This window comes from Miscanthus floridulus, chromosome 1, assembly GCF_019320115.1.
Source record: "Miscanthus floridulus cultivar M001 chromosome 1, ASM1932011v1, whole genome shotgun sequence".
Taxonomy (NCBI): Eukaryota; Viridiplantae; Streptophyta; class Magnoliopsida; order Poales; family Poaceae; genus Miscanthus; species Miscanthus floridulus.
In genome coordinates, this window is record NC_089580.1 from 149,610,012 (window position 1) to 149,620,678 (window position 10,667).

Genomic DNA, 10,667 nt, shown 5'->3' on the forward strand with positions numbered 1-10,667 from the left:
AAAGAAAAACCACGTTTACATGTCCATATGGAACTTATGCTTATCATAGAATGTCTTTTGGATTATGTAATGCTCTAGCTTCTTTTCAAAAGATGCATGATGTCTATATTTTCTAATATGATTGAAGAAATCATGGAAGTTTTCATGGATGACTTTTTTATTTATGGAAAAACTTACGATGATTGTCTTGAAAATTTAGACAAGGTTTTGCAAAGATGTGAGGAATAGCACTTAGTCCTTAATTAGAAAAAAATGTCATTTCATGGTTAGAAAAGGCATAGTGCTTGGACTTTTGGTGTCCGAACAAGAGATTGAGGTAAATAGAGCTAAAATTGAAGTAATTGAACAGTTACCTCCTCCCATGAATATCAGAGGGATCCACAGTTTTCTTGGTCATGTGATATTTTATCACTGCTTCATAAAAGATTTTTCACATATTGCTAGACCACATACAAATCTTTTGGCTAAGGATGTTCCCTTTGAATTTGATGATGCATGCTTGAAATCTTTTAATATTCTTAAGAAAGCACTCATCTCTGCACCAATCATTCAACCCCTTGATTGGTCGCTACCTTTTGAAATTATGTGTGATGCTAGTCATTATGCTGTGGGGCAGTTTTGGGACAAATAAAAGATAAAAAGTATCATGCAATTGCTTATGTTGGCAAAACTTTGATAGGACCTCAACTTAATTATGCAGTAACTAAAAAAGAGCTCCTGGCTATTGTTTTTGCTATTGATAAGTTTAGGTCTTACTTAGTAGGAGCAAAGGTAATTGTTTATGCTGATCATGCTGCTTTGAAATACCTGCTCACTAAGAAAGATGCTAAACTTAGACTTATAAGATGGATTTTGTTACTCTAAGAATTTGATTTAGAAATAAAAGATAAAAAGGGAGTAGAAAATTTTGTTGCCGATCACTTGTCCAGAATGTTGTTTGAGAATTCGCAGGAACTACCCATCAATGATTTGCTGCGGGATGACATGCTCTTTAAAGTCACGAAATCCGACCCCTTGTATGCAAATATTGTTAATTTTATGGTTGTAGGTTATGTACCACCAGGGGAAAACAAAAGGAAGCTCATCTATGAAAGCCGTCTCCACATATGGGATGAGACGTACCTCTTCAAAGTGTGCTCTGATGGCCTACTCAGAAGATGTGTACCAACAGAAGAAGGCATCAAGATCATCGAGCGATGCCACTCATCACCATATGGAGAACATTATGGAGCATTCAGCACTTATTCAAAGATCTATCAAAGTGGATTCTTCTGGCCAACCATGTATGAAGATATGAAGGACTTCATCCGGAGATGTGGAGCGTGTCAGAGGCATGGGAATATTAATTCAAGAGATGCCATGCCACTCACCACCAACCTCCAGATTGAGCTCTTTGATGTCTGGGGAATCGACTACATGGGACCTTTTCTGAAGTCAAAGAACTATGAATACATCTTGGTGGTAGTTGACTATGTCTCCAATTGGGTTGAAGCCATGCCATGTAGAATTGTTGATGCTAAGAACTCCAAGAAGATGTTTGAAGAGACAATATTTCCAAGATTCGGAGTTCCGAGGATGGTGATTAGTGATAGATGCACTCACTTCACTGACAAGAATTTTGACAAATACTTGTCAAAACATGAGATCCGTCACAATGTCGCTACTCCATACCACCCTCATACATGTGGCCAAGTAGAAACATCAAATAAATAAATCAAGAACATTCTACAAAAAGACGGTTAATGAGATGGGGACTGCATGGAAGGATAGACTATTTGATGCACTATGGGCTTACAGAACAGCCTATAGAACACCACTTGGGATGTCACCATACCAACTTGTCTATGGAAAACCTATCATCTACTTGTTGAGCTAGAATTTAAGGCTCACTAGGCCATCAAACGATGGAACATGGATTTTGAAGCCAAAGGAACCAAGAGGAAGATGCAACTCTCTGAATTTGATGAATGGCATGAAAAAACATATCATAACACCGAGATATACAAGGAGAGAATGAAGAGATGGCATGATGAGAGGATCAAGAAGGAGTTCATCCCTAGAGATAAGGTATTTGTTGGGGACCAATACTACGGTAAAGGAAGAGGAGGAGCTAATGGTCATCAGCGTTGATTCATCCGACAGTTAAGAGTGTGACTACTGCTCCAACCGACCCTCTAGGAGAGGGCTCAGCCTTGCCCAACCCTAGGGCCATGGGCTCCGCCTCTCCCAACCCCAAGACTATGGGCTCTGGGGCAGAACTACCCAAAATAATGCACTTACGGAGGTGCTCGTCTTCCACCAGACACTAAACACCCCAAAAAGCATGCCACAACGGGTGGGTTCCGTCGGGCACACCCCAAGGGAGAGCTCGAATAGTCCACATTTTTCCCCAAGGATCCAATAATGAGAACGAGTTACAATACTTAATCCATTTCATACATCCAGAGTTCTTAGAAATTCATTATTACATTACCAAATTCAGAGTGTTGAATATTAAACAGTGGAATGATAATAAACATCTATTGATAATGAACAAGGATCCGTCTATGCCCACCCGAAGAATCATTCACACAATGGGTACTCCTCAAGTTTAACCTGCAACAGGGGTAAATAAACCCTGAGTACACAATGTACTCATAAGACTTATCTGACTAGTGGGAATAATTTCCTGACTCCAAGGGATATGCAAAGCTTTAGGGTTTGCTGGGTTTCTTTTTGCAGAAAGCAATGCTAATAGTGAATCCTTATTTATGTTATTATTAGCAGTCATGATTAATTCTTTATCTAACCATTCTATGTAAGCATCTATTCTACTTTCAAGCAAGGGTTCAGCAATCTGTTCCATTTCATCACCTTTCAACTTTTAGTTCTTACTACGGTGCTAGACTGTAGACAAGCCATACTAGATCGCTCGGCGATTCACAAATCAATGCCCCTAGCTGGGTACCCCAAAACATACACCATGCTTGTACCCTAGGCACAAGCAGGACCAACCCATCACTCTCCTATCACAGGGTCTAGGTCCCCATCCAACTTGGACTCCAAGCCCTCGCTCTTGAGTCCTAGACTTAGTGCGGTGCAAGGACCTCCACCATCCCCGCCTCCAATCAGTTGGTCCGGAAAGGGCTAGAACCCATGACAAGAAAGCAACAAGTCTTCCCTACGCCCGTACCCAAGTATGTGCTCGGGATAATAAGTCTGTGACTTGCCTAGAACCCAATGCAATGGCCGGTCCTTAACCAACATAGATAGGGAAAAAAGTGTAACCAAGCTATGCCCTGTTGGCCATAGGACACAACCTCTTACGCCCACCAATACCGGTCACCATTTTTCCTTTCCACTAGTTTATCATGAGTGATCATAATTTTCACCTATTGTGAGTAACGGCAGGTTACTCATGCTACCGATGCCCTGAGCATAGCAGCTACTCAACCTATACTAGTAGGACTCATAGGTAAGTATATTTATGCATGTAGTTATCATAAAATGCCTATAACGTAAATGCACATCACATGTATTTAGTGATCATTCAAAAATAGGGGTTATGCATCGGGGCTTGCCTTGGGCAGGCGGGGTGTCAACAAAGTCAGCAACGAATGGCTCCAGAGCTCTCTCCTATATGAGAACCTCCTCCTCGTACTCCTCAATAATCTCCTCATAGTCATGTTCGTCCGTAGGCACGAACTCTACTAACTCGTGATCTACATGCATGAAATGATGATGCAACACTTAGTAACATGGCAACATCAACTCTTAAAATAAGAATACATCTGTTAAGCTACTAAGCTAGTTCTACCAACTAAGGTGCTAAGTTACCTACTATTACCACTAACAAGTAAGAAATATGACATGTACTATCTTAGCAACAAAAGGTATTCTTACTCTTAATACCGATTTACTCTATATATGATAAAACAAGGAGTACTAGCTACTCTATTTATCATCCTAGTCTAATGTTACAAAAATTACAGTGAGTACACAATAATCTAATGAGCCTACTGTAAAAATTTCATGGCTAAAGCTATCACCGATTTGCCACAAAAAATCCTACAAATATTAAGCTAAGTAATACTAAGCTTTCTAAATTGAATTTATGAATCTATCATTATCATAGCTAACTATAAACTAACTACACCAACAGATAGATAGTAATTTTGTGAACCTAACAAATTTTGTTTCACTATTTTTGGACATCTACAACATTTACTATCATTTTCCAAAGATCAACTAAAAAACTAAATTGAATAAACCTTTACTAAATACACTGGAAAATGAAAAACCGAATTCAAACCGCGGCCCACGTCCGTGCGGCGCGCGCGCGCTCATGCTCCACTAGCGCGGCCCACACAGGGGCGCGGCCCAGTCGAGTTATGCCGGCCCACAACGGGAAGGCCCGCGCGCTATGGCCATTTTGCGAAAACGTCCCTAACCTATCGGTGAATCACCCTAAGATCCATGGCACTATTCCTATAGTCAGCTACTTCACAGATAAGCCCTTGGAATAATCTATCTTCACAATGGTGATACCCTCGGGCACTCGCGTGCACATCGTCGTGGTGGCGCTGGCACAGGGCGGTTGTGCCAGCCAAACTAGCCCCTCCCTGCCCCCAATAGTGAGCCGATGCTCACCTAGGCACAAACTCGAAGCGTTGGGTGGCGAAGCAGTGAACAGAGATGCTGTCCTAAGGTCCCTCCATGGCGGCAGACTCCTCCCTACGATGGCTGCCATGTTCCTGTGAGCCAAGGCACAGACAACGTGAATGAGCTCAAGAATGGGCATCAACGACTCACCCTAAACCTACCAGACGTGGTGGATTGACCGGAGACGGTCCGAGTGAGTCCAGCCACGCGCGCACGGCAAGCCTCACAATGGCGGCGGTGGCACGACTATGTTAGCAGCATTGAGCAGGCAGTAGCAGGGCAAATTTGGGTGTGCACGGGATAGAGGGGAATAGGGCGAAGACACAGTGCTAACAAATTGGACGGAGGTGGATGGTGCGAGGTGAATTGGGCGGGCACTGTTGTGGGGTCTTAAGGTGGCCGACGGTGGGGGATCGCAAATTGGGGCTCAAGATTGGCTGGCAGCAATAGTGGGAGGGTTCGACACATAGATAGGTTCCTACTCAATCCTTTGGCGCATGCAATTGCATGGATTTGACCGGTGCAGCGAGCTGGACTTGGCATGGCTCGGCAACTCCGGCGCAACACCATTAATGGTAGAGATGACCGGGGGCGTAGAGCGATGCTCGCCATGCAAATGCAATGAACAAGGGCACACATAGGGAGGATACATGTGCTCGTATGAGTTGGCATGGCTCGGGCAGCCGCAGCGCATTAACTTGCAAGCCAACGGCGACACAGCCATGTGCCGGCGTAGCGGCTTAGGCGAACACAACACGAGTGGTGCAGCACACATGAGCAATTCAGCACTCGCGGCCATGGCTAGCAGCAGCGCGGTGATGTGATGCAATGCAGGCAGCGACACAACAAAGTGGGCAACAACAGCATAGTGATGGGACGGTGACACAGCAATGTAGGGGGATGCGATGCTAGTGGTGAGAGCGCACGCGAGCGGCCTAGTGCTCATGACTGAGGATAGCAGCCACGCAAGGACCCAACGAGACAGACGATAGCGGCGGAGCAGAGTGACTGGGGCCGCCGGCACCAGCATGGTGGCACGCGTGAGTGCATGCTTGGGCGCGGTAGTAGGTGGCAGTGGCCAGTAGCGCAGAGCCAGCGACAGGCCTAGCCAATGCGGTGGCATGCGTGCGAGCATGCATGCGCATGCGCATCGAGCAAACCAGCGTAGCACGTTGAGCTGAGGCAAAGCGTTTGGAACGTGCCATGCATGATTTTTAAAGCGCCCCAAAAATCCATCTTGATGCTTCAATTGCTAAACCACCTATTTTACACCCGTGATGGCATGTTAGGCTACTAAAACAAGCCCTAATACCATACCACTACTTCACCCGATTCTTCTACAAAAATTGCCGAACTTAGCTTCGTCAAAGCGTTTTCTGACTTAAGAAATTTGACTAAGTCTTGATCGGTTTCGCGTCAAATTTGATTTCCAAGCTATTAAGTATGCTAGCTAGTGAATCCCGTTCTCGACCGCAAGTATTTCACCGCCATCTATGAAGTTTGTACTACCAACGTTATTAAAGTTCTGTATATGCGTTCTATGACATTTTCGTTCAATAAAAATTCATTTAGAACCCTAATTGATATAATGCGACATGAAATATAACATTCGTTTCATGTTTCCGATGAACGTTTCGATTCACAGAAAATGATTTACACACTATAATTCATACACACACATAAATATGATGCTCATGCAGTGTTTTAGCAAAAGACTTTATAGTGTAACACCGAGGGTGTTACAAATCTACCCCCCTAAAACCAAATCTCGACCCGAGATTTCATGTGCCTAGTGTGGGAAAGGAGATAGGAAATACATTTCAATGTAAACAACTACCTATCTAAACCAGAGAGAAGGTGGGGGTAATGCTTCAATATATAGCTCTCGTGTTCCCACGTGGCTTCATCCTCTGAGTGGTTCTACCACTAAACCTTGTAGAACTTCACCACATTGTTCCTTGTCACTCTTTCCTTTTCATCCAGGATTTTAACAGGGTGCTCAACATAAGTCAAATCTGGCTAGAGGGGAAGCCCTTCAATTTCCACAGCTTCATCAGGCACTCACATACATTTCTTCAACTATGAGACGTGAAACACATCATGTATCGCCGATAAAATATTGGGAAGCTGGAGATGATAAGCAACTAGGCCACACTATTCGAAAACCTTGTAAGGACCCACATATCGAGGGGCTAGCTTGCCATGGACACCAAAGCGATGCACCCCTCTCATAGGAGACACCTTGAGGTACACATAATCCCTAACTGTAAACTGCAAGGGCCTTCTTCACTTGTCCGTATAAGCTTTCTGTCGGCTTTGAGCTACCTTCAAGTGACTCTGAATAATGCTTACTTGCTTTCGAGCCTCTTTGATGAAATCTGGCCCAAAATATCCATGGTCTCCCACTTCATCCCAATTAAGTGGTGTCCTACATTTCTTTCCATATAGAGCTTCAAATGGTGCCATACGAATGCTCTCCTGATAGCTGTTGTTGTAAGAAAACTCAGCTAACTTCAAGCATTCATCCCACTTCTTAGGAAAAGAAATGGCACAAGCTCTCAACATATCCTCGAGTACCTAGTTCACCCTTTCAATTTGGCCATCAGTTTGTGGATGATAAGCTAAGCTTCTGAGGAGATGAGTACCAAGACATTGTTGTAGTCGCTCCGAGAAATGAGAGACAAAAATTGACCCTCTATCAGAGATGATAGTAAGGGGAACTCCATGTAGGGTCACAATCCGATCAAAATATATTTGAGCATACTTCTTGGTTGTATATCTAGTGTCCACCGAGATAAAATGAATAGATTTAGTGAGACGGTTCACAATGACCCAAATAGAATCATACCCTTGGATGTGCTGGGCAAACCCACCACAAAGTCCTTGGAGATATCTTCCCATTTCCAAACAGGAATGGGCAAGGGCTGCAAATATCCCAGAGTATGCATATGATCTGCTTTAACTCTCCCACAAGTGTCGCACTCAGCAACATACTGGGTGATGTCCTGCTTCATGTTGGACCACCAGTACAAGTGGCGCAAATCATGGTACATCTTGTTGTTGCTAGGATGGATAGACAACTTGGAATGGTGAGCTTCATTAAAAATCTTCCTTTTTAGCTCCTCATTTGATGGGACCACCAATCTATCCTTGTACCTCACTACACCTTACTCATCAATACTAAACTAAGGACCACGCTCTTCGGCAATCAATTTCTTAATGTGAGGAATTTCTAAAGTATCTTGCCTTTGCTCTAGAACAATCGGCTCAAGTAATTCTAAAACTAAGGCAATGTGAGCTAGCACCTTAGCATGATTGAGAGATAGAGGTGTTTCTTCAACTTGATGTGACTTCTGGCTCAAGGCATCAGCTACCACATTGGCCTTTCCTAGGTGGTAATGTACCTCCAAGTTATAATCCTTGATCAATTCCAACCACCTCCTTTGCCTTATATTCAACTCAGATTGAGTAAAAATATATTTGAGGCTCTTATGATCTGTAAAAATATGTACTTTGTTGCCCAACAAGTAATGCCTCCAAATTTTTAGAGCATGGACCATAGCAGCCAGCTCTAAATCATGGGTGGGGTAATTTACTTCGTGCTTTTTCAGTTGGCGCAAAGCATAAGCTATCACACACCCATCCTGCATGAGCACACATCCCAACCCCATCATCGAGGCATCACAATATACATCAAAAGGTCTATCAATGTTTGGTTGTGCCAAAACAGGAGTAGTGGTCAGAAAATTCTTCAAAGCTTGGAAGGCTTCTTCATAGGCTGGGCTCCAATCAAACTTGACTTCTTTTTGGAGCAGCTTGGTCATCGGCTATACTATCTTGGAGAAATCTGGAATGAAACGTCAATAGTACCCAGCTAGACCAAGGAACTAACAAATCTGGTGCACTGACTTGGGAGACTTCCAATTTAGCACATCTTGCACCTTGCTAGGGTCAACGAAGATACCATCAGGTGTCAAAACATGCCCAAAAAACTGCACTCGATCTAACCAGAATTCACACTTGCTGAATTTAGCATACAACTTGTGTTCCCTCAATCGAGTCAGTACTATCCGAAGGTGTTGGGCATGCTCTTCCCTATTCTTGGAATATATCAGGATATCATCATTGAATACCAATACAAACTTGTCCAGCTCCAACATAAAAACTAAATTCATTAGGTACATGAAGAATGCAGGAGCATTATTGAGACCAAAAGACATGACTAGGTATTCATACAGCCCATACCTAGTAGAAAAAGCAATCTTTGGTATATCTTGTGGTCAAATCTTGATCTGATGATAGCCTGAACGAAGGTCAATCTTGAAGAACACCTTGGCACCAGCTAGCTAGTCGAACAAAGTATCTATACAAGGTAAAGGATAATTGTTCTTAATGGTTACCGCATTGAGAGGGCGATAATCCACACACAACCAAAGAGTGCCATCCTTCACAAAAATGGCTAGGCAACCCCAAGGTGAAGAGCTTGGATGGATGAAGCCCTTTTCCAACAACTCTTCCAACTGCTTCTTCATTTTAGCCAATTCCTTCAGGGCCATGCGGTACGGGCATCAGGAGATAGGAGCAGTACCAGGCTCTAATTCAATGGAGAATTCCACATCTCTGTCCGGTGGCAACCCAGGCAGATCTTTAGGAAAAACATCCAGGAACTCACATACTACCAGAATAGAGGCAAGATTAGGAGAAGCTTCAGCATGAGTAGCAATAGGTATGACTGGATCTAAGGGTACTAGAAGAGACATCCTACCTCAGAAGAAGGAGCCTAAAAAGTCTGCTGAGGTTATCAAAACGAATGCCCGCCCGAGGACTGATAGGGCACCCGCCTAACAACCTGTACTTTCTAGGCATGGGGATGACTAGAAGACCCAGTAGCCACCTGCTTGTGCTTCCATTCTGCCTGAGAGTACCTCTGCAAGCCCTCCATGGCCATAGCAGCATTCATCATCGCCCATAGGTCTGATAGTTCCTAGTATATAGCTCCTTTTGTAGGCTGCAAGAGAGGCCACGATAGAAGTGGTCCGTCTTCTTCTCATCTGTATCAACATTAGTCCTAGCATACTATGACAAGTGATTGAACTTGTTGACGTAGTCCATCACAGACATACTCCCTTGCCAAAGGTCCAGAGACTCTATCAACTTTCTGTTAAGAACATCAGCAGGAATATAAAACTCTCTGAGGGCCTTAGTGAACTCCTGCCAAGTCACCTAATGATTCGCCGGCTGCATGGCATTGAATGTAGCCCACCATGCACTCGCAGATCCCAACAACCATTGCACTACAAAGCGCACCCTCTGCTCATCAGTTATGGTGAGCAGCAGAAACTTTTGCTCTAGGATACGAAGCCAATGCTCCGCATCTAGAGGCTTAGCCGTCAACGTGAACATGGGTGGGTGCATCTTTAAGAAATCCTGATAAGAGCAAGGTCCCTTAGGACCGCGGGCACCACCTCTGTTCCCACCATTGCCCCCGTGGCCTCCATGGGCGAAGCCACCGATAGCCTGTGCCAGCAACTCCATGGCATGGGCTAACTCATGATGAGCAACCAATATCTCTGCCATCATCTTCGCATGAGTCATCGGAGGCAGTGGTGGAGGAGGAGGAGGAGCCAGGCGTGGAGCCTCATGGCTCTCCCTGTTTCCATGCTCATTGCCCCAACCACTTTCACCTTGGCCTTTGCTAAGACCATGGCCTGCCCCAGCACTGGTGCTCCTGTGACCGGATCTTAGGTTCATCTGTAAGAGATAGGAACTAACCACTTAGGACAACCCTCCAGATCAGAAACAAGGGATTAGAGAAATGATAAGATGTTTATTAAAGCATTCTTTTAATTTATCCTACCAATTTACTAATCCAATTATATGTGTAGGGGGGATTTAGTTTTAGCCATATTCTATTATCATGATGCATGCATCAGCCTATACGCTCACTCAAGCCGAATATAGTGATATTCCCAAAATTTTTGACACATCGCACACTCACTTTCCGTATGCTAAGCGATTTCTTATGC